Here is a 25369-nt window from a genome sequence, read left to right as displayed (position 1 = left end):
AAAAAAAAAAAAAAAAAAAAAAAAAAAAAAAAAAAAAATCTTCAACTTCTAGGGCTTTTTAAATCATAATTTTGGTGAGAACCTGACAATTCTTTTTTTAAAAGATGGCAGTTGCAAGGGTCCAGAAGGCTCTAGAATTGGTTGGAATTGGTAGAAAAAGAGAAGATGGTGGAGGGGAAAGAGAAGGCATGATAGCATCTAGCCTTTATTAAGCAATAACTATGCACCAACACTATGCTAAACACTTTACATATATACTCCTGTGAGTTATGCACTATTACAACTTCCACTTTATAAGTGGAAACTGAGGCTTGCTATGCCCAGTCACACTGGCTTCCCTGCAATTTCTCTCTAACACTGTTCTTCGTCCTATGATCATCACTTTGCATATGCTATTCCCTCTGTCCTGAGTACCCTTCCTACCTCAGGTTGCCAGATACACAAACAAAACTCAATGAATAAACAAAAATAGGAGGTGCAGTTCAATGCGGAATTTCAGATCAACAATGAATAAAGTTTTATTATAAACACATCTCATGCAATATAATAATGTTATGGTAAACATTATTTGTTGTCTATTTGAAATTCAAATTTAACTGGGTGCCTGGGCAGCCCCATTTATTTTTATTTTTATTTTTTATCTTATATATTTATTTATTTATTTTTAGACAGAGTCTTGCTCTGTCACCAGGCTGCAGTGCAGTGGTGCAATCTTGGCTCACTGCAACACCTGACTCCCTGGTTCAAGCAATTCTCCTGCCTCAGCCTCCCGAGTAGCTGGGATTACAGGCACATGCCACCACGCTCAGCTAATTTTTATATTTTTAATAGAAACTGGGTTTCACCATGTTAGCCAGGATGGTCTCGATCTCCTGACCTCGTGATCTGCCCGCCCTCAGCCTCCCAAAGTTCTGGGATTACAGGTGTGAACCATCACGCCCAGCCCTGGGCAGCCCCATTTTTATCCCAACCCTCTTACCTTTTGTTTGTTTGTTTGTTTGTTTGTTTTGTTTTGTTTTGTTTTAAGAGGGACTCCTGCTCTTGCCCAGGCTGGAGTGCAATGGTGTGGTCTAGGCTCACTGCAACCTCTGTCACCTGGGTTCAGGTAATTCTCATGCCTCAGCCTCCCAAGTACCTGAGACTACAGGTGTGCACCACCACGCCCAGCTAATTTTTTTGTATTTGCTGTAGAGACAGGGTTTCACCATGTTGGCCAGGCTGGTTTCAAACTCCTGACTTCAGATGACCCACTCACCTCGAACTCCGAAAGTGTTGGGACTACAGGCGTGGACCACTGTGCCCAGTCCCAATCCTCTTACTTTACCTGGATATTTCCTACCTATGCTTCCAATCTCAGCTTGAGTGCAACTTCCTTAGGGAAGCCTTCCCTGACTCATAGCCCAGAAGGAGCCCCTTGCATATAGCTTCTCCAGGACCGTGCATCTTGCCCTCACAGCCCTTATCTCTATTGGACTGTTTGATTAACTTGCTCTCCCTCAAGTGGACTGCAATGACCTTGATGGCAGGATGCACACCTGCTTTTGCTCTCCATTGCATGTCTCCCCCGCTCCTAGCACATGCCTGGCACACAGCACGCACATGATAAAAAGAGTTGTGGAATGAAATAAAGGGCGGTGGAGTAACTGGCCTAAGACCCCCCACTTAGCAAGTAAGAGAATTCAGAGTCAATGCTAAGAAGCAAAGGCAAGAGATGTTTGAAAGGAAAACATCCCTCCTTAGCATGGCCTCTCAGGCCTGCCACCTGCCTCTGTGGCCCCTCTTGAGGAAGGCAGCTCCGTGGGTTAGTCACGGTCGCTGGAGCAAGACTGCCCGAGATGGAACCCAGGCTCAGCTGCTGAGAATCTGGACGGTCATGGGCTAGCCACCTCACCTCCCCGGGTCTCAGCTTCTCTGTCTGTAAAATGGTGAGCAAAACCTCTCATAGGGCTTTTGAAAGGATTAAGCGAGTCAAGACCTATGAGGCCATAGAATAGTGCCTGGCACCTCCTATGTGCCCGGTAAATGTGAGCAACTATGATGCCACCTCCACCTCGCTCACTGTGTTCCAGCTGGGCCTGAAGAGTGCCTTCAGACCCTGGGGCCTTTGCATGTGCTATTTCCTCTGCCGCTGAAGCACTTCTCATCTTTTTTTTCCTGGTTAGCTCCTTCTCATTCTCTAGAGCTCATCTCTGCTCAGAAAGGTCTTTCTTTGGCCGGGCGTGGTGGCTCACGCCTGTAATCCCAGCACTTTGGGAGGCCTAGGCAGGCAGATCAGGAGGTCAGGAGTTTGAGACGAGCCTGGCCAACATGAAGAAACCTTGTCTCTAGTAAAAATACAAAAATTAGCCGGGCGTGGTGGTGTGCACCTTTAATCCCAGCTGCTCAGGAGGCTGAGGCAGAACTGCTTAAACCCAGGAGGCAGAGGTCGCAGTGAGCCAAGATCACACCACTGCACTCCAGCCTGGGTGAGAGAACGAGGCTCTGTCTCAAAACAACAACAATAACAAAACCTTTCTTCTTCCCGCCCACTGAAGGTTCATACTCGCCCTCCCCATCCTGTTTCACTGGAGCCCTGTGTGCAGTATGTAACGAAACGAATATTTGGTGTGTATTTGTATAGGGTCTGTTTTCTTCTACCAAACTGTAAGTTCTACAAGGACAAGGACCTCTCCTGATTTGCTCCCCATGACATCCACAGTGGCCGGCATAGCACCGCACCAGTCATACAGTAGGCACTCATGATGAACTAATACACAGTGACAAAACCTGCAGGACCTGGTGGCTGATGGCACGGAGTAGGGAGAAGAGAGGAAAAGAAGGGTCCTGAGAGGTGGGGGACAGCTTTGCCTTTAATGGAAGCAGGGCATGGGGAGGGCCCTGGATGCTGTTCAGTTCAGTAAATGTTTATTGAGTGTCTGCTAGTTGTTCTACTTCTTTCCCATCAGTTAATTACACAAGCTAAGTCAGAACATGGAAAACATCTCATGGGCCAAATAACGCAGATGAAAGCTCTATGACCTTGGAAGATACTCCCATAGCAGCTGCCTTGAGATCTCTATGTGTATCTAGGGACAAATGGAAATAAGAATCATAATTGATGCCAGGAATTGCCAGTTTAAAAATATAAATGATATACAGTGATTTTTAAAAATCCCATAAAATACATATATTTTCCATTTTGCCGAAATGATAACTGAGTCTTAGCGGCAACAAGTGATTCGTCCAAAATCACAGAAAGTAGCAGGACTGTTGAGATTTTACCCTTTGTCCATCTGGCTTTAATGCCTGTGCTGTTGCCCCATTTACCCGGGAGCCTCTGAAAAGCTGAACCTTGACATGATTGGTCTGGCTGCCAGTCCCAGCTTAGCTCGATACAACAGGAGCCAGAGGTCTCACAGTTCATGCACTCAGTGCTGACTAAGAATGCCCTCTAGGACCTACTGCTGGGGGAGCAAACTCAGCAGTCATTATTCTGATATGCTATTCTTTCATTGGCTCTTTCACCTTTTGATTTACTGATTAACGCATTCATTCATTCATCAAAATGAATTGCACAGGCAGACACGTAAATAGGAAATTGTAGCAAGATGTGATTACCTGGGAGTGACAGTGTTGGAGCAGATTGGCCCTTGTGCTACCAAAGTTCCCAGGATTGGAGGACCAGACAAGTTCTTGAACCTCTAGCATGGGGTGCAGAAATGGAAATCCACTGGAGACATCAAGCATGGTGGCTCCTGTTGGATCCCTGGGGAGCCCAGGCATATCTCATCTCTTGTTAATCCTCATGTCCTTGCTGCCTTAATCAAAAGCAATCACAGTATGTGTGACTTAAAAGGAATGGCCAAGAGAGATTTAATTCAAAACAGGCATGTCTAGAACTAAGCACACCACTGGATGGGAATCAAGTGATTATGTGAGCAAAGAGAAGGTAGCAAGTCAGAGGCCATCTGTTCATTCACAGGCACTCCTCAAGGACTCCTCAGTGCCAGGGCCATGGCCTCATGGGGCCTACAGTCTAGGGGGCAGAAAAACAAAGAACAATGACCATGCCGTAAGCCACGTGCTGGAAGGAGGGATAAACGCAGAGCTGTGAGCCTGGTGGTCTGTGGCTATAACTGTCCATCTCACCACTGTCCGCACTCAGGACCTGGAGGGCAGAGCATGCCTCTTCGTAGTGTCTGTCTCCCCAGGCAAGGCTGCTAGAGTGCAAAATGAAAATAGTGGGCCCCTTTTTCAAACTGGAGAAAAGATGTTGACATAGATGTGGTGAAAAGGGAACACTTTTATACCACGGTAGGAATGTAAATTAGTTCAACCACCATGGAAAACAGTGTGGGGATTCCTTAAAGAACTAAAAGTAGAACTACCATTCAGTCCAGAAATCCCATTACTGGGTATCTACAGAAAGGAAAAGAAGTCATTATATGAAAAATACGCTTGCACACGCAAGTTTATAGCAGCACAATTCACAATTGCAAAGATATGGAACCAACCTAAGTGCTCATTGACCAACAAGGGGATAAAGAAAATGTGGTATATATGCACCATGGAATACTACACAGCCAAAAAAAAAATGAACAAAATAATGTCTTTTGCAGCAATTTGGACAGAGCTCGAGGTCTTTCTAAGTGAAGTAACTCAGGAATGGAAAATCAAATATCATATATGCTCACCAGTAAGTAGGAGCTAAGCCAAGAGGACACAAAGGCATAAGAGTGATCGGGGACTCTGAGGAAGTTGGGAGCGGGGTGAGGGATAAAAAACTACGTATTAGGTACAGTGTAACTGCTCAGGTGACAGGTGCATGAAAATCTCAGAATCACCACTTAATAACTTATCCACATAGCCCGAAACTACCAGTATCCCAAAAACTATTGGGAAAAAAAAAAAGTTACTGAAATATAAAGCATCTTTCCTTTTGTGGTTTTCTTCTTGCCCTGTGATAGTGTTTCTTTAAATTTACTGTTAAACTGCAATCATGGCAGGGTGAGGTGGCTCATGCCTGTAATCCCAGCACTTTGGGAAGCTGAGGTGGGCAGATCACCTGAGGTCAGGAGTTCGAGACCAGCCTGACCAACATGGTGAAATCCCATCTCTACTAAAAGTACAAAAATTAGCCGGGAGTAGTGATGGGCGCCTGTGATCCCAGCTACTCGGAAAGTTGAGGCAGAAGAGTCACTTGAACCTGGGAAGTGGAGGTTGCAGTGAGCTGAGATCACGCCATTGCACTCCAGCCTCGGCAACAGAGCAAGACTCCATCTCAAAGAAACAAAAACAAGCAAACAAAAAACCCTGCAATCTAAGTTAAAATAAAACTAAAAATCATTAGCATGAATTTTATCACTTATCTTTATATTGTGTGATGCCAGTCTTCCTTGCAAATATGAGTGCATCGATCTCTTATATAGAATCTCAGGAATTACACGTTCCTATTCTATCTTGTAGCTCCTCTCGGCACATGTATTTCATTCTTACCTAAACACCGGAAACGAGGCACAAAACAAACTCGTTGGTTTTGGTTGCACCTCCGACACAGGCACATTCTACCAATGCGCTTATCTGTGCCTTCCTGCTGAGTAAGGAAGGACTGGGCAAAAAGGGAATTGTGTCCTGCCCTGTCGTTCTTTCAATGCCATCATCTCCAGTGTTGGTGACTGGTTAATTCAGAGAAGCAACATCAGTACAAAAGGACTGGACAAGGTCTCTCCGTCATTCATGTTTATTTGAACATCATGGCCTTTTTTCTGCATTTTGACCCAAGTTTGGGTTGTAACAAAAAGCATGGGCTCCAGGGGCAGTCGGAGCCCCTGTTACTGAGACGGAGAGGCCTCATGCTTGTGGTGCAGTTGCTCTGGGTCGCGCTAAACTCTCATGCATCATGGATCCACCAGAATTCCGGACCTGCTGAGTGCTTCATGGAAATGGGGTGGCAGGGAATGGCGGGTACACTGCATGCTGTGGTGTCTCCTCTGCTCGTGTGCAGGCTCTATTGCCCCATCAGACTTCACTCACAAAACACAAGTTCAAAGACAACGTCCTTAAGAATTTCAAGACTGTGATAGCAAAACATTAAACCAAGCATGGGGCCCAAGGCCTTGGTAAACTTTTGCTGATGAAAGAAAACTTTCCCCAAGGTGATCGTATTTGACTTAGGATCAATAGGTCAAATGGAAGTCTTCTAGGCAGGGAAGGGGGTAAGATAGGCCTAACTGGAGGCAGGAGAAAGTATAGCATGATGGGAAATTGTGGTCAAATTGGCAAGGCTGACAGGTCTTGTGCCAGGGAGGGAGGGGCACTTGTGAGGCTGAATAGGAAAGCTAGAACCAGATTGGAGCCATCTTTGTCTTCTAAACTAAGGACATTGGAACTCTACTCACTGTCAATGGGAAACAAGTGAAGATGCCATTAGGTCTTGGGTTCAGAAAGAGGACTCCATTGCAGGGGAAGCTGGATTAGAGGAACTGGCAATGAGACTGATGCAAACAGTCAAAGCCTAGGGCCATGGGGGCTGGACCTGGGTGGGGCTTCAGGACTGGCAAGAGGGGTCCATTTGAGGGAGAATTCAGAGGGACAACCAAGAGAGGGGGTGAGCAGCCTGCAGGAGGCAGAGAGGCAGGTGGGAGCTGAGGGCAATCCATGGCTTGCTTTCCCATCTGATCGGCTGCATTTTCTAACTTCTGAACTCAAGAGCTTGGAGACACTACAGGGTTGAGAGACCTCTGAAAATTCCCTTTGGATCCCACTGCCTGCAATTTCTTCCATTTACTGTTTTCTTCTGCTTAGGACGAGCGCATTTAAGCAAGGGAAGGAAAACATTGCACAGGGCATGCTATTTTTTAGAAAGCCCATGGCACAAATAAAAAATATAATATTTCAAGGCTTCGTTTATTTGCAAGGAAGAGACCGTGTCTGCCTATAGGTTCTGGATAGTGCCCCAAACCCCACTGGCCTCTGTAAACACTCTTGGATGGTAAATAATAGTAGCACCAGTGTTAAATCTATTCGTTAGGGTCTTGGCATGAGCATACCATGATTTCAGAAGTCCCTCTTGGATTCTAGGAAACAAAACTTACTGCTTGGGATTTCTATGCAGAGTTATTGCTGGAGAAAGGTGGAAGGGCGTGTTCGTGCCAACGGAAACTTGTTATTTTTATTTACTTATTAGGTCATGAGCATCATCCATACCTTATGCTTGCAACATAAAGTCTCTCATATATATAAATATATATAACTATATAGCATGAGAGTGAGATTTTCCTCACACTCCTAGGTTGGAGCCTGGGCCTCCCCTCTTATATGAGAAAACAGGGGCTTCTGGAGGCTAGTGACTTGCCTAGCATCATACAGTTGGAAAACACTAGAACTTTCTCTCAGTGCTTCATGGTCCAAGTTTCCACTAAACCAGTGTTTCATTTTTCCGTGAAAGCACTCCTGTTAAAGAGCAAGGCCGTCCTGAGGGTTCTGGGAGAAAAGTTTACAGTGGGTTCCTCTAATGAGAAAAATGTGATAAAATCTAATACTTTATCTTCATTCATGCATACCTTCCATCTTGCTGTATACTACACCAACTCTGTTTTTAACATAGAAATAGTGCTTTGAATGACTTATCAGTAGGATAAACGCTTAAGAACACATGTCACATTTATCTTGTGTCTTGGCCACTAGGTAAGTCCCTGAGCTAATCAACCTCACACTGAGGTGAACTGCTCCATACTGTAGCTGCCACTGAGCCCTAAAAACAGGATGAGAAGATATATATCATCCACAATAACGCTACCTAACCAACAAACCCAGAATCTCAGCAGCACACAACAGTCAGCATTTATTTAGCTCAGAGGTCAGCTGGAGGGTGACTGATCTTGGCCCATGGTTAGCCACGCTCCCCAGGGGCAGCCCAGCTCAGGCCCCACAGACCTCTCATCCTCCTCCAGAGACCAAAGCTCTAACCCAGGTGTGCTCTTCTCATGGCAATGGTACAAAAACCCAACCACCCAAACACATAACGACCACGGGTCATGTCACACCTGTTAGCATTCCACTGAGCAAAGCAAGCTATGTGACTGAACTCCAAGTCAATGGGTGGGGAAATAGTCTTGTTTGTTTGTTTGAAGAGATAAAACTGAAATAATAATATGGTAAAGAATGTGCATACATGGGGAGGTGAGGATTTGGGGCTATTAATGAAATCTTCCATAATTGTGAGATAACTAGCCAGGTGATTACCTGATAGTCCTACCGACTTGTGGCGGAGACTGAAATTTTAATGGCAGCTCAGCTACTTTTTAGAAATGTGACCTTCGACAAGACATTTTCTCTCTCTGAGCCTTATTTTTCTCCTCTGTATAGTAGGAAAAATAGCTCCTTTTAATAGAGGATAAAGTAAATGATTTTATGGAAAAGCATATTACGAGAAAGCACTGTGAAGACATTCTTACTGTTATCCCATGTCATAGGTTTCTTGAGTTGCTATACTTAGCTCCAAATAACTTCTGATGTTAAAAATAATCAAATCCAGAGTATTGGCTGCTTTAGAACAGGGATATAATTATCAAAAGTAATGAAAGCAACAACTACAGCCTCCATGATAAAATAACAATAGGAATACAGTCGGCCCTCTGCACCCACGGGGCATTGGGTCCAGGACCCCCGAGGATATCAAAATCCATGGATGCTCAAATACCTTCTAATCAGCTCTCAGTACCCATGGGTCCCATGTGGACACCGAAGGCTGGCTTTACTGTCATATTTACAATTGCACTTCCTAGCGGTATCTCAAACACTAAGATGTAGTACTTATTCCAATGAGTGTTTGCTGGGTGAATGAATGGATGAATGAATGAATGAATGAATCAGTGATACATTTGAAAAACATTTCTCTGGTTTTCAAATTGACTTTCAAAGGGGAACTCTAGAAAAATATCTAGGTGAAGCACCCTGGGAAGCCAGTTTTACCTGCTTTGAGGAGTAATTACTCATCTCTATAGATAGATTGTAAAGGTTTTCTTCAAAAATCCCTAGCAGGCTTGCAGAGCCACACTTAGGGTTTGTCTTTTCTCTTCAGCCAAGTAAAACAGTTCTTCAAGCCAAATGTTCTTATCTTTATTCTCTGTGGCATGGTCAAGCCCCTAAACTTTGATAATTGGAGGAAAGAGAAATTGGCATATTATTGACAACCACAGATGTGTCCAGCATTTCCAAATGTCAATTCCTTGGTTCTCCCAAGCTCAGAGGGAAGCATTAGAATCCACAATTTACAGATGGGGCTCTGAGCTCAGCAAGATTGTGGAATTTGAACCCAGGGAACAGTTTAGGCTGGTTCTGGCTTTTTCCCTGGCCCACGATGGCACTAAATACTTGCTATTTGATTGCTTTATCAGTTAACTGAAGCTACTGTTAAAGCAATAGCAATTTGGCATGGAACAAAATGGTATAACACCTCTCAGCACCCCAGCTCTCAGGGCAACATCCTGAACCCCACCAGGCTCGATGAATGTTGATTCTGACAATGGTGTGGTCCAAGCCCCTCATTTTCCAGATGAGAAAACTAAGCTCCAAAAATGAGTGACTTTTTAGGGTCACACAGCTAGTTAGTGGCAGAGCTTGAGTTTGCTGGAAAGTTCTCTCTCTCGCTCTCTCTCTCTCTCTCTCTCTCACACACACACACACACACACACACACAGCCAGGCTGAGGCAGGGGTTGTGGGGTGGGGGTGTGGTACCACCAGCTTCTTACTGTGAGGGACCAGGCCGCAAGCAATGCTCATCATCCCCCCCTGCCTTTCAGAGTGGGGTTGAGAAACTGGTGGAGGCTGAAGGCCTCTGCAGCCTGGAGGACACTGGAGTCTGTGGACACTGAACACATTTGAAGGGCAGCTGCTCAGCCCGTACATTTGTGCAGTGCTCCCCGGAACTGATTTCCCCAACTGGATCTTTATCAAAAGCATGACTGAGCTTCAGAAGCAGCCCGGCTGGCAGGGGAGACTTGGGAAAGAGCAGTGGCACGGTGGATTGTATGCTGTCAGAACAGGAAACAGATTCGCAATGGTGGTTTCAGGCCGGTTGACTCTGTGTGCGAGGGAACCAGCCCATGACGTGAAGGTCTGTTTTGGCAGGCTGTGGGCAGCTGAGGCATTTCTATCACATGGGTTGGGGCCTTCAAATGGCCTGGCAGCTGCCCCTCTTTGCCTCTCAGAGTGAATGGCTGGGTAGAACTGACTCTGCATAAAGAGCAGCTCTGCTTCCTGAGAGAAAGAGCTCTGCCCTGTGCCCTGTGCAGTTTCACCACTCACCTGCTGTGTGAGCTTGACATATCACTTAGTCTCTCTGTGCCTCGGGCTCCTCCTCTTTCAGATGGGGGCAAGAGTAGTGGAGAATAAATGAAATGTGTAATTAAATGGTTCATCCTCTAATATCATGGAGATTAAGTAATTTCAAAACCAGAACAATGCAAACAGAGGCGCTCAGCACATGTTGGTTAATGCTCTTACTGTTTCTGATCCTGTACCTTCTGACGCAGGCCAGTGAGACAGAGTTTTGGCTACTTCAATTCTGCCTGGGGTCATCAACCCAAAGTTTTTGGACCTGAGCATTTATCCCTAAAATTAACATCAACTGCTCATTGAACAGCTCCGGTTTGCCTGGCACTATTTTTGTCCCTGTATATAGCATCTCATTTAATTGAAACAACGAATCTGTGCACTAATCATACAATAAAAATAGCCAGTGAGCATTATTTGAACATTTGAGGTGGACTTTTAAGCACTTTGCATGTATTAACTCTATTAATTAGGTTTTAGGTCTTATTTCCCCAATTTTGCTCATACGGAAACTTGCAACTTAGATAGCTGAACTGAACAGACCAGGTCTGGACACTGCAGATCACAGGGAGACTTAATTTCCTCTGGATAAAACCTCTCTCTCTCTCTCTCTCTCATACACCCCTGCCCAAGCCTCCCCCACCCACACACACACTGTCACACATGTGTGCAACTGTGCATGGAAATAGTATTGGAATGATAGGGAAGGGGTTCCATGGGCTATCCAGGCAGCCTGCCTTGGCCTGTACTCTCACCTACCTGGAGCCCAGTGTAGGATGGAAGTGGCTGGGGACCGGGAGAATGAGCTAAAGAGGCCCAGCAGCAGAGGCAAGGGCTGTGCCATAGCAGGGCAGGCTAGAGGCTGGAGCACAGTTGGAAGAGATGGTGTATTAGTCCATTTTCACACTGCTGAAAAAGACATACCCGAGACTAGGCAATTTATAAAGAAAAAGAGGTTTAATGGACTCACAGTTCCATGTGGCTGGGGAGGCCTCAAAGTCATGGCAGAAGGCAAAAGGCATGTGTTAAACACGGCAGCAGGCAAGAGAGAATGAGAGAACCAAGTGAAAGGGAAACCTCTTATAAAACCATCGGGTCTTGTGACTTATTCAGTACCACAAGAACATTGTGGGGGAACTACCCCCATGATTCAATTACCTTCCACTGGGTCCCCCCCACAGCACGTGGGAATTATGGGAGCTACAATTCAAGATGAGATTTGGGTGGGGACACAGCCAAACGGTATCTGATGGGATGGGGGCTAGATGTCCTGCTGGGCCCTGGCTTGCCAGTTTTTCTGGCATCAGGAGGATCTACAGGGGAGTCTAGATTTTCTGGCAAGCCAAAAAATAGCCATGTTTCACTGGCCCACTCTACTCTGAATGCACTCATCCCTCCCACAGCCCAAGCTCTCCCTAGTGAGTGAACTTTTATTCATTATTTCAGATCAGTTTGGGGGTTCCTCCTTGACTGCCCGAGAGAGTGGTTCCCTGGGCTCCCACGGCATTTGGAACTTTCTTCCACCTGAGCATCTGCTTGTAGTCTGAGTTCTGCTCTTGACTGAAGGAACCCTCAGGGCCATCTGGGTTCTGCCCAGCTTAGCACAGGGGCGTGGGACACAATGGGAGATGAATAAAAATTGGTTGACTGATGACAAATAGAAGCCTTGGGGAGGAGGATCCAAAAGGAGTTTTTAATTAAAAAGAGAGAAAGAGGAATGAATACAACAATCTCATTGTACAGATCAAAAGGCTGGGACTTGGCCAATATTATGGGGCTGAACTGTGTCCCCCCAAATCCATATGTTGAATTCCTAACCTCCAGGACCTCAGAATGTGACAATATTTGGAGATAGAGGCTTTAAAGGTGTAATTAAGTAAAATGGGGTATTAGAGTGGCCCCTAATCCAATATGACTGGTGTCTTCACAAAAAGGGGAAATTAGACACAGAGGCACATACAGAGAGAAAACCATGTGAAGACACAGGGAGAAGACAGTCATCTAGAAGCCAAGGAGAGGGGCCTGGAACTGATCCTTCCCTCACAGCCCTCAGGAAGAACCAACCCTGCCCACACCCTGATCTTGGACTTCTGGTCTCCAGAACTGTGAGAGAATACACTTCTGATGTTGAAGGCTTCAAGGCTGTGGTACTTTGTTACACAGCCCTAGCTGATTCATACAGTGAGTTGAAGGGACTTGTTTATTGCCACAGGTCTTGTGGTGGCAGAGCCAAGAGTTAAGCCCAAGTCAGCTTACTCCAAGGCCCATTTGTTGATCTCCCCACTCTATGCGTCTTTCTTAGGAGTTCTCCCAACTTCCTTTTGAGATAAGAACCGTTCTTGTATTTACCCAGCCTCTACTACTGGCACTCAAGTAAAACTCCATTTGATCAGGAGGAGAATGGTGATTCTGAAGCAAGATGGTGAATGGAAGAGTTACATTCAATGGGCTGGGTGTGGTGGCTCATGCCTGTAATCCCAGTACTCTGGGAGGCCAAGGCCGGTGGATCACCTGAGGTCAGGAGTTCGAGACCAGCCTGGCTAACATGGTGAAACCCCGTCTCTACTAAAAATACAAAAATTAGCGTGGCATGGTGGCATGTATCTGTAATCCCAGCTACTTGGGAGGCTGAGGCAGGAGAATCACTTGAACCTGGGAGGCGGAAGTCTCAATGAGTTGAGATCACGCCATTTGCACTCAAGCCTGGGTGACAAGAGTGAAACGTCAGCTCAAAAACAAACAAAAAAAATTCAATGAACAAAACATGTGCTTACTATTTTATCTTGATGAGATTTTTATTGTAAAGACCTTTACATTGACCCTTTCTGTGCATCTTATCTCAGGAACGAAAGCTTTACAACTGTATTGAAACAAATATGTCTGCGTTAAGTCCCTTCACATATGAACTAAAGAACACACAATGAGGGGGACATCAGTCATGTCTCCAGGCCTGGGGCCCAGTATCTGGACCAGGATGGTTCAGAATGTGGACTAAGATGTAGACTGTCTGGGTTCAAATCCTGCCGTTGCTGTTGTAACTTGAGGCAAGGCATTCAATCTCTCTATGTCTTAATTCGCTCCTCTTAAGCACAGGGGCAAAGCCAATACCTACCTCAGACACTTCCTTTGTGTTCCCTGGGAGGATTGGCTGAGGTGGGTAGTGCATGCCCAGTGCTTACAATAGTGCCTGTTCTGCACTAAGTACTCTAGTAGGTGGGTTATATTCTTATCATCATTGAGATCAGAGGTTCTTGAATGTCTCCACAGGTCAAAGGGGCTACAAGAAATATTAAAATAATTTAAAAATCAATTATGGGTCAATCACACAAACACACGTAAAAGGTTTGATTTTGTATTTTGCTTCCAAACACGATTGATATAGGAATGCAGACATTTTGCGAGGCTGGCTGCTCTCCCTGTTATTACTACAAACACCTCCCTGTGCCTGGAGTTTTAGCTGGAACCTTGCACATGGTGAAGCTTCCTTCTCAACTACATAATTCTGTGTTACGTAGTACTGAAGTCCATTTCCCAGGGCAGAAAAGGCCAGGAGGCTTGCCTGATGCAGGACCTAGGGAAGAGGCAGATGCCGGATTCTAACCCCGTTCTACCTTACTCCAGAGCCCTTTTGGGGGGATTATTTCTATAGGGTCAGTTTCTAGGAGTAAAAGACTTCTAATTCTCAGAGCCCATTTTCCAACCTCTTGGATCCCTCTTGGAGTGCTAAGAACATTATAATTCCTCAAAAACCCAGTGTCTGGATTGAATTAATGAGCAAAACAAAGCAAGAAAGCAACAAGTTTAATTCATGCCCTGCCATGGGTTGCAATGTCGAGTTAGGCATCCTCATGGTTTTAATTGCTCAGTCAAGTTGTGGTAGGTTCTGCATTCAGACTGAATGCCCTGGTCCTGCTCCTCTGACTCCAGTGTACCAGGGGAATTTGGATTCCACCTTGGAAGGCTGTTGTTGGCACTTGGTTTGCAGAAAGGAGTCATGGTTTTGCCTGTATCCAACAGTCGTTGTGGGAGGGGGTGATGAGGTTCGGATGTTTCTGGTTTTTTCCCAAGAGTTTTCCTCTGTCTCTGGTTGTCATTCGTTCCTGGTACTAAACATTCCATTTTCTAGGAACAGCTTGGGGATCTGACTATCTCCAGGAGCTGAGAGACAGAGAAATTGCGGATCCCTTAAGGATACCTTCAAGGGGAGGGAGAAGAGAGATGTATGAATTCCCCAGCCTCAGAGCTCCCAGGAATTGCAATGTGTTTCTCCTGGGAACAGTTTGAATAGTTAAATAAATACTGGCTGTAAAACCATTATGGAAACCAGGCAGTACTTGTCAATAACGGCAATTGCTAGGAATTGGAGGTGATGGCATGGGCTCAGAGAGATAGTAGAGGAAGATGTAAAGAGCCATCGGTCTAAACGTAAGGAGCTGGATAATAATGGTAAAACCAACAATAACTAGCAAGGCCAAATTGTCTCAGTCTTCCTGGAATTTCCCTGGTTATAAAACCAAAAGTCCTGTGTCCCAGAAAGCACCTAGGCTCTGGACAAACCAGCATAGTTGATGACCCTAATAATAATGAGTGTCTTAGATAACATGAGTTCATTCAAATAAAGAGATAGATTTGCAACACCTTTTAAACAACGGCTAAAATGCATCATCCTGAAATGTCTCAGGAAAAGGCATTTTGCAGTCCTTGGTTGATAGTTCCACCATGAGCCCTGGAAAACCTCAGTTGCTTTCAGGCTCAGCACCTCAAAGCCAGCCAGCCTTCTCAGGACACTTAGCTCTGACCTATACCCTGAGACCTCAGGACTCACCAGAAGACCTGAAACCGTCAACACAGCCCCTTGCAATCTGCAAAGGGATGTGTCACCCGTTATTCTACATCAGTCTCCCAGCAGCCCAGGAAAGCAGAAATAGTGGGCATGGTTGGTCCCATTTTTTAGATTAGCAAACTGAGATTCAGAGAGGTTTAGCCACTTGCCCAAGGTCACATAGCCAGTTGGTGACCAAGCCAGGATTGAAGGCCTGGTCTGGCTGACGCCAGAGTCTGGGGGCTTTTCACTGTGATGTCTACAATTTCCCTGAGTTATTTCCTTCGTGCGAAAAACCAAGATCTCATGCATCCAACAGACCAAGGCCAAAATTATCTCCACTCGAGGGAGTCTAGGGAGCACCTGGATGAGCCAAAGCCCCACATTCCTGTGCCAGGCCATGGGGACAATGACACATTTTCAGGAACCTCAGATCCTCCTGGGGCAGTCACATATGCTTAATGACATTAGCCAGCTGTGCATGGATGTAGCATTGGCTGCAGTGGAGGGAGAGTGGCTTTGGAGTGAGATTAAGTGTGGTTTACACCCAGCTCTATCCCTTACTTGCTGGGAGCCTTGGATTCCCCATCTGTAAAATGGCATTATGGTAACCTTGCAAGGTGATGGTGAGAATTAAGTGGGAGGACTTTTGTCCACACAGGAGATGGGAGAGTTACCATTCACTGAGCACTACCCTTGTGCCAAACATGGTTCTAAGCACTTTGATGGATGAAATAATTTAATAGTCTCTGCAGAGATGGGTTAGGCTGGTATGTGAGTTAGATGCAGGTCAGCAGAAATGGTACTGGAGCTGGGACAGGCAGGAGCAGCAGCTGCATAGGGTTGCTAGATACAAGTTTGTAGTCTAAGTGTGCTCCATGCAATGTTTGGGACATACATAGATCGAATAATTCCAATTTAACTGGGCACCTTCTATTTTTATTTGCTAAATCTGGCAGCTTTAGGTCTGGACTACCGTCTCCAATAAAACCAAAGCATTTGTGGCTCACCTGCACTGTTCTTTGGGCACTAGAGAGTTAGAGGGGCATGCAGGGGGTCAGAAAGCCTTTTAAGCCTTAAATGTACCAAGTCAGGGCATCCCTGCAAGTAATTAATTTTGCCCATTTTCTCCAGCTTTCTATGCAGGCCAAGTGGATTATTTGCCAAACTCTCATGTTTGTCTAACTTTCTTTTTTGGTGAAATCCATCATTCATCTGAATCCCTGTTTCTTTTCTTTCCTGATGCCAATCAAAATGATTTGTGTAGCTCCCCATTTTTCCTGCTGGTCCTTGCTTATACCCCACAATTATTTTGAGTATGAATAAGGAAGGAAATATTCTCTCTCATGATCTTGTAAGAAATAGTTTAGGGTAGTGATTCTCAAAGTGTGGGTCTAGGACCACTGGCATCAGCATCACCTGGGAACTTGTTAGAAGTGCAAATTCATTGGAAACTTTGGAGTAGGGCCCAGCAATCTGTGTTTCCACAAGCCCACCAGGGCCTGCTGAGGCTCATTCAAGTTTGAGAACCTCTAGTTTAGGGGAAACACCTTGCATTAGGCAGCAGGAGAGTTTGGATACCAGTTCCATTCCTCCCAAGCTGATTCAGCTTATGAAAAGCACTCATTCTCCTACTTTGTTTCCTTCTGTTGAGAGCAATGGTGGAACCAGGGCTCCTATTTCCTTGCAGATGAAGGCGACATGCAGGGGATCCCTGAGCACTGTGTCTGGGAGGAGGAGCAGTCCGCTAGGTGGAGGGCCATGGTGCTTCTTGTCCAGACCTAGACACTGCCTGTTCCCTGCCACCCAGCCTGCAGGTCCCCAGCCAAGAACAAAACGACGCGTGCTGCCAGTTGGCCTTGCAATGGGAGGTGGCCCAGTGCCAGCCCTTACTAATTGCTAATTTGCACTGAAACAGCAAACAAAGCCCTTCATGTGAATGCCCTGATTATTTGGCCAGTTCTCCCCCACCCAGGGGGCCATCCCCCAAATCTGGAGCCATTCACCCCAGGATTCCAGGAGGCCACTTGGGCCGGGGGTTCTTTCCAGTCCCAAGAAAAGCCAGTTTCTCTCTGCAGCTAATTGGGATTGGGGAGGAGCCTGCTACTTTTCTGTTCTTTTTCTTTCCAACGTTTATGCTTCACCACAAATAAGAGAATATAATGATTTTTTCCCCTGTGGGCAGAGCTTTGGAGACAAAGCAGAGAGGTAGGAAGAGCAAGATCCTCAGCTCATTCACATTCACATTGTAACCTTGTGAATTTCCAAGCTTTTCAGCCTTGCAAAGATTCACTTCCATACCTGTTTCAGGAGTATCCATTGGTGCCTTCCCAGCACTGAGACCTAGGTAGGAATGCCTCCAACTGCAAGTCATGGTCCAAGGACATCCAAGTCTCCCCAGGGAGTCTGTTAACCCTGGTTTCACTTTCTCATGGCTCAACTCCCGCGTCCGCTTTCTCTTTCATTCTCTCCCATCACCCTGATGCACAAAGTGCCATTCCTTCACCAAGTCAGCAAGAAAAGAGGAATCCACAGGTTCCAAGCATTCTGCAATCTTGCATAGACAGAAAACTGGCAGGGGTTGGAGAGGGTGGAGGAGTTGAGTCGGGTGGCATTTCCCACCCTCTGACTACGCAGCCCCTGCACCCAACCCTGTCACATGCAGCTCCCCCAGGTCTCTAGAATTTTCAGAGCTGATCAGGCCATTCTTCCAGCAAGGGTGACTGTGTTTCTCAGAGGAACTTGGTTCCAAGAGCATGAACTTTTTTTCATCTTGTTACGTCTCATCAATGAGAGTGGACTAAGTCCCTTTGTTTTGAAAACTTATGTTTTAGTGGAAGGAGAAGAAAAAAACCCACATAAATGAGTAATTATAGAATGTGTTAGGTGGTGATAAGAGCCAGTGAGTTTGGATTTGGACAGCCTCTCTTGTACTTTTTATTTTGCATACCACTACCATGAAAGCTCCAGGAGACAATATTTTTTAAGAGTAGCTTTATTAAGTATGATGGAATATGATAAACTACACATAAAGCATACAATTTGCTAAGTCCTGACAAATGATAGACACTTGTGAAGCCATCATCACCATGGAGATAGTGAACGAATCCGCTGCCCCAAGTTTCCTGTGCCCCCTTTAAATCCTTCCTTTTGCTCCTCCCATCTCCTCCTCATTCCCTCTCATCCTCAGACAACCACTGATCTGTCTCTCACTGCAGATTGCCTTGCATCTTCTAGAATTTTATGTAAGTGGACTCATCTGGTGCATATTCATTTATGTCTGGCTTTCTTTTTAGCATGATTATTTCGATGTTCATCTCTGTTGATGCATTCATCACTAATCCATCTGTTTTTATTGCTAAATGTGTTCTATTTATGGGTATACCACTGTTTGTTTCTCCATTTACCTGTTGATTGACATTTGGATTGTATTATTATCATTATTTTGAAACAGGGTCTCACTCTGTCATGCAGGTTGGAGTGCAGTGGCACAATCACAGCTCACTGCAACCTCTGCCTCCCAGGCTCAAGTCATCCTCCTATCTCAGCCTCCTGAGTAGCTGGGACTACAGGAAAGCACCACCACACCCGGCTAATTTTTGTAGAGACAGGGTTTTACTATGTTGAGGAAGCTGGTTTCAAACTCCTGGGCTCAAGTAATCCTCCCACCTCAGCCTCACAAAGTGCTGGGATTACAGGCATGAGCCACCATGACCAGCCTATTTTTTAAATTATTAAAAATAAAGCTGCTGTAAACATTTGTGCATAAATCTTTGCACAGATGCGTATTTAATTTATCATGGTTAAATACCTAGGAGTGGAATGGCTGAATCATAGGGCAGATGTATGTCTAACTTTTAAAAAAATTGCTGTTTTCCAACGTAATTGTGCCATTTTAGATCTTTACCAGTACTGTATGAGGGCTCCAGTTGCTGCATATTCTTGTCAAAATTTGGTATTAATCAATTTTTAAAATTATAGACACTGTAATAAGCATGTAATAGTGTTTCGCTATGATATAATTTGCATTTCATAATGACTAATCATGTTGAGCATCTTTTCTTGTGTTTATACCATCCAGATATCATCTTGGGTAAAGTGCTTGTTCAAATATTTTGCCAGTTTAAACAATTGGGTTGCTTTTCATAGTACTGTAAATGGACTTTTATTTCAATTTCTGATTGCTAATTGCTAATTATTTAGCGATAAAATTGAATTTTCTATATTGATCTTATATCCTGCAAACTCAAAATAAACTCACTTTACTCCAGTAGCTTTTCTTTTCTTTTTTTTTTTTTTTTTGATATATTGCATCCGATTTGCTACATAAAGGATGATGACATTTGTGAATCAAAATATTTACTCTTTTTTCCCCCATTTGGGTATCTTTCTTTTTTCTTACCTTATTAGAGTGGCTACAACCTCCAGTACAATGATGAGGAGACGAGATTATACCAGAAATCCTTTTCTTGCTCTTGGTCTTAGAAGGAAAACAGTGGACCATTCACCATTAATTTTAATATTGGGTATAATTTTTTTATATATTCTCATTATTGATTGAAGAAGTTATCCTATGCTGACTTGCTGAGATTTTTAAAAATCAGAAATGAATGTTGGATTTTCTAAAATGTGTTTTCTGCATTTGTAATGATGATATTTGTTTTTTTCTGATTTGTTCTGTTAATAATGTGAATTACATTGAGCAATTTTTTAATGTTTTGTTAGGCCATTTCTGCATTGCTATAGAATACCTGAGGCTGGGTAGTTTATAAAGAAAGAGGTTTAATTGGCTCACCATTCTGCAATGTGTTATCTTTTTTTCTAATTTCTTAAGGTAGAAGTTGAAATCATTGATGGTTTGAGGACTTGCTTCTTTTTAAATACAGACATTTTACATTATACATATCCTTCTGAGATTGCTTTAGGTGAGTCCTAGAACTTTTAATATGTTGTGTTCTCATTTTTATTCAATTCAAAATATTTCAAATATCTCTTTTGATTTGCTCTTTTACCCATGGGTTGTTTATCAGTGCATTATTTAGTTTCCAAGTGTTTGGGGATTTTAAAAGACACTTTTCAGTTATTGATTTCTAATTTCTATTTTAATTCTGTTATAGTGAGAGGGCATACTTTTTATGTTTTGAATGAGTTTAAATTTATATATTTATTTATTTATTTTGAGACATGTTCTCACTCTGTCGCCCAGGTTGGAGTGTAGGCAGGATCACAGCTCACTGCAGCCTTGACTTTTTAGGCTCAGGTGATTCTCCCATCTCCGTCTCCATAGTAGCTGGGATTACAGGCCTGTGCCATCATGCCTGGCTAATTTTTACTTTTTTTGTAGAGACAGGGTTTCACCATGTCACCTAAGCTGGCCCCGAACTCCTGTGCTCAACCAATCCACCTGCCTCAGTTGGCCAAAGTTCTGGGATTACAGACATGAGTCACCATGCCCAGCCAAGTTTAAATTTATTGAGACTTGTTTCATGGCCAAGAATATGAACTACTTTGGTTAATATTTTATATGCACTTGAAGTTAATGTGTTCTGCTCTTGTTAAGTACGGTGTTCTCTAAATGTCAATTAGGCTAAGTATGGTTCAAGTAATAGCTATATTACTAATTTTCTGTTTACTTTTTCTATCAATTATTGAGACAGGGGTGTTGAAATCTGACTATTATGGATTTCTCTATTTGTCCATTTGTCTTTTAGTCCTGTCAGTTTTTGCTTAATGTGTTTTGAAACTCTGAGATTATGGGTCTATAAATGCTTAGAAGTTTTGCATCCTCTTAATGAATTTACTCCTTTATCATTATGAAATTACTTTATTTGTTCCTGGTAATATTCTTTGCTGAAATCTACTTCGCCTGATGTTAATATAGCCACCCTAGTTTTCTTTGATTAGTATTAACATGGTGTATCTTTTTCTGATCTGTTACTTTTAACCCTATTTTGTTTTCATATTTAAATATTTTTGCTTTTTGAGGGCGTTATTTTTTAGTTTTCTTTTTTTTCCTTTTGGTGGTAGCATATAGTTAGGTCTTATTTTTTTCCTTATTGGATAATCACTCCCTTTTAACTAGTGTGTTAAATGTCATACATTTAAAAGCATTTGACATTTAATTTGTTTACTGCTATCACTGAGTTTAACTTGCTGCTCATTTGCTATTAGTTCCATCCGTTTATAGATCCTTTTGCCTGGTTTTGGATTAAATGAGTATTTTTAATGATCTCATTTAACCTCTTTTGTTTACTTATTAGATATCACTATGTATATGTGTGCAAATGTGTGCGTGTGTGTGTTTTTAGTGGTTGCTTTAGTTGTTTATATTATTTATCTTTAATAGATCAAAATTTTCCTTGTAAGAACAGTATACCACTTTGTGTATAGCATAAAAACCTTACAACAGTATACTTCTATTTCTTTCCAGTCTTCATGCTATTGTTATTATACATTTGGCTTTTATATATGTTATTAATAAAAACACCACATTAATATCAGTTTTAATTGGAAGAGTTCATTCTTTTAAAAGAGATTTAAATCACAGGAGGAAAACTTTTCCTGTTTATCTACATATTTATAATTTTGAGTGCTCTTCCTTTCTTTGCATAGCTCAGCCATTACCTGATATTATTTTCTTTTTGTCCAAGGGACTTCCTTTAACATTTATTGTAGGGGAAGTCTGCTGTTGAGGGATTCTTTCAGCTTTTGTATGTTTAAAAATATTTCAATTTTATCTTCATTTTTTGAAAGATAGTTTTGCTGGGTATAGAATTCTAGGTTGACATTTCTCTTTTTTTTTCCTATACTCTAAAGATGTTGCTCCAGTGTCTTCTGGCTTCATTATTTCTGACTAACAGTCTGCTTGTAATCCTTATCATGTTTCCTGTGTATATGACATGTGCTCTTTCCTCTAGTTGCTTTCAATGTTTTGTCTTTATCACTGTGATTTATTTATTTATTTATGTTATTTAAAAGTTTTTTGAGACAAGGTCTCGCTTTATTACCCAGACTGGAGTGCAGTGGCAGGATCATGGCTCACTTCACCCTTGATCTCCTGGAATCAAGTGATCCTTTCACTTCAGCTTCCTGAGTAGCTGGGATTATAGTCATGTGCCATTATTCATCACCAATTTCAAAGCAGAAGAGGGAGGTAGAAGCAGTATAATCAAAGATATGACAATATCTCACTATGTTGCCCAGGCTGCTCTCAAACTCCTGGGCTTAAGCAAACCATCCTCTTTGGCCTCCCAAAGTGCTGGAATTACAGGTGTGAGCCACTGCACCTGGCCTATCACTGGTTTTGAGCAAGTAAGTTTATGATGTTTCTTAGTGTTGTTTTATTCAGGATTTTTGTGCTTGTCCTGTGCTGAGCTTCTTGGATATGTGAGTTTATGGTTTTAACCAACTTTGGAAGTTTTTGGCTATTATTCCTTCAAATACTTTTTCTTCCCATTTTTTCTATCTCCTTTGTTTCATGATTCCAGTTATGCATTTCTACTTTTGGGGAGAAGGGTTCTTTTACTCTCCTTGTGTCCATTTAAATAGCTTCTGTTAAATCTTAAATTTAACAAATTATTTCTTCCATGGTATCAAATCTGTCCTCAATCCCATCCAGTGTATTTTTTATCTTAGAAGTACTTTTAACCCCCAGAAGTTCAATTTGGGTATTTTAAATATCTTTTGTGTTGCTTCTTAATATGCTCAATCTTTCATCTACATTTTTGAATACATAAAATACAGTGAGAATAATTGTTTTGATGCCCTTGTCTATTAATTCTACAACTCATGTCATTTCTGGGTCCGTTTCTATTGGTTGCTCTTTCTCTTCATTATATGTTATATTTTCCTACTTTTTTTCATGCCTGGTAGCTTTTTAGTCGATGACAGGCATTGTAAATTTTACCTTGTTGGGTGCTAGATATTTTAGAATTGCTATATTTTTGTGTTTCCTTTGGGATACAGGCAAGTTACTTGAAAACAGTTTAATTATTTTGGTTATTTCTTTTAAGCTTGTGAGGTGAGACCAGACCATCATTTAGCCTAGGGTAAATTTCTCTCCACTACTGAAGTAGTATATTTCTGATTTTTCTACTGGATGTTCCACATATAATAAGGTTTTCCACTCTGGCTGGAGGGAAGAGGAACTCTTCTCATACTTAAGTAAGCTCCAGAGATTGTTCCCTCTAATGCTTTCTAGTGGTTCTTTCCTTAGTCTCAGGTATTTTTCTTTTATTCCCTACTTTTTCTTATTCCTCTTTTGTAATGTCCTTTGTGGATTCTACCTGCTTTCACTTCCCTGGACTCTCAGTTCCATCACTTCCACTCAAGGCAATCCCTGGGCTCCATCTGGGCTACTGCTTTCCCTGTCACTTCATGGGAATTCTCCCCAGGCTGGGTGTGGTCGGCAGGAAAATGGCTGCCTAAAGATTTCCATGCAGTGAGGTGATTTGGATTTGTGTCCCCATTCAAATCTCATGTCACATTGGAGGAGGGGCCTGGTAGAAGGCGATCGGATCATTGGAGCAGATTTCCCCCTTGCTGTCCTCATAACAGTGAGTGAGTTCTTAGGAGATTTGATGGTTTAAAAGTGTGTGGTACTTTCCCCTTCATGCTGTCTCTGTCTCTTGCCACCACATAAAGAAAGTGCTTGCTTCCCCTTTGCCTGCTGCCGTGATGGTAAGTTTCCTGAGGACTCTTAGTCATGCTTTTTGTTAGGCCTGCAGAACTGTGAGTCAATTAAACCTCTTTTTGTCATAAATTGCCCAGTCTCAGGTAGTTCTTTATAGCAGTGTGAGGATGGACAAATAGAGATGGCAAAGGGGAATTAAGGTTGCAGATGGAACTAAAGTTCTAATCAGTTAACCGTAAAAAGAGAAGCTTATCCTAGTTTTTTTGGGTAAGCCTTTGAATAATCACAGGATTCTTCAAAGCAGAAGAGGGAGGCAGAAGCAGTATAATCAAAGACATGACAATATGAGAAGAACGTGGTCCAGCATTACTGACTGAAGCTAGAGGTATAGGGCCACAAGCCAAGAAATGTGGGCAGTCTCTAGAAATTGGAAAAAGCAAGAAAATGATTCTCCTCTACAGCTTCTAGAAGGGAATGGAGTTCTACCAACACCTTGGTTTTAGCCCAGTGAGATCCATTGGATTTCTGACCTCCTAAACTGTAAGATAATCAATTTTGTTATTTATGCCACTAATATTGTGGTGATATGAGACACCAGCAATAGGAAACTATAATACATGTTTGGTACCACAAATGGGGTGCTGCTACAAGAAACACTTAAAAATGTGGAAGTCGCTTTGAAATTGGGCAATTGGTGGAGTTTGGAAGAATTTTCAGGAGCATGATAGATGAGGCCTGAATTGTGCTGAACCCACTCTCAGTAGAAACAGGGATCTTAAGAACTCGGCTGGTGAAGACTCAGGATCAAGTAAGGGGCACAGCAGGGAAAACCTATATTGTCTTAGAGAATATCTAAATCATCATAAATAGGCTGTTGGTAGATGGGTGCTGCTAGAGAAGACTCAAAAGGAAGTGAGGAGCATGTTATTGGGAACTGGAGTAAAGTGAGTCCTAGTTACAGAGCAGCAGAAAACTTAGTGGAATTGTGACCAACCATTATTTGGAAAGCAGAACTTGTAGACTATGAAATTGGACATTTAGCTGACAAAATTCCAATCAGAGTTGAAAGTCTGAACATTACCCCCAACATATTCCCTCCCACACCTTCCCAATTGATCCCTGCCCCCACATCTGTAAAGGTAACCTCTGTTTCCTCAACTATAGATCAGATTAACTTGTTTTAAAACTTTATATAAATGGAATCATCTAATATGTACTCTTGTGTAAGGCTTCTTTCACTCACATCATATTTTGGAGATTATCTGTGTTTGTGGGTGTATTGGCAGTTCATTTTTTTTTCTTGAGTAGTATATCATTGTTTAAATACCACCACTTGTTTACCTGCTTTCCTATGAATGGACTGTTTCCAGTTTTGGCTATCATGAATAAAGCTGCTGTAAACATTCATGAGCATATGTTTTCATTTTTATTATTTCATCTTTAAGTTATGATGTTAATTGGGGAAACAGCAGGGCCTTGAGAATTGGAAATGGACACATGGGCAGATTCCAATGACAATGAAAACTTTGAACTTCTAGACTTTGCCAAGCTTCCTTTGCCAGCAGAAGCAGCACTCCTCCCCTGTCTGAGGAGGTTCGC

The 25369-nt window shown here is 43.0% G+C and overlaps 1 long non-coding RNA gene across 1 annotated transcript in view; it reads left to right on the top strand.

Annotated features, from left to right (window-relative positions):
- Positions 1-25369, top strand: part of LOC108523804 (uncharacterized) — a 55825-nt gene that overhangs the window by 11339 nt on the left and 19117 nt on the right. The window lies entirely within an intron of this gene.

This window comes from Rhinopithecus bieti, unplaced genomic scaffold (assembly GCF_001698545.2).
Source record: "Rhinopithecus bieti isolate Rb0 unplaced genomic scaffold, ASM169854v2 scaffold_75975, whole genome shotgun sequence".
In the NCBI taxonomy this organism is placed as follows: domain Eukaryota; kingdom Metazoa; phylum Chordata; class Mammalia; order Primates; family Cercopithecidae; genus Rhinopithecus; species Rhinopithecus bieti.
The sequence above is the reverse complement of the archived record's forward strand: the minus strand, read 5'-3'. Positions and strand labels throughout refer to the sequence as shown.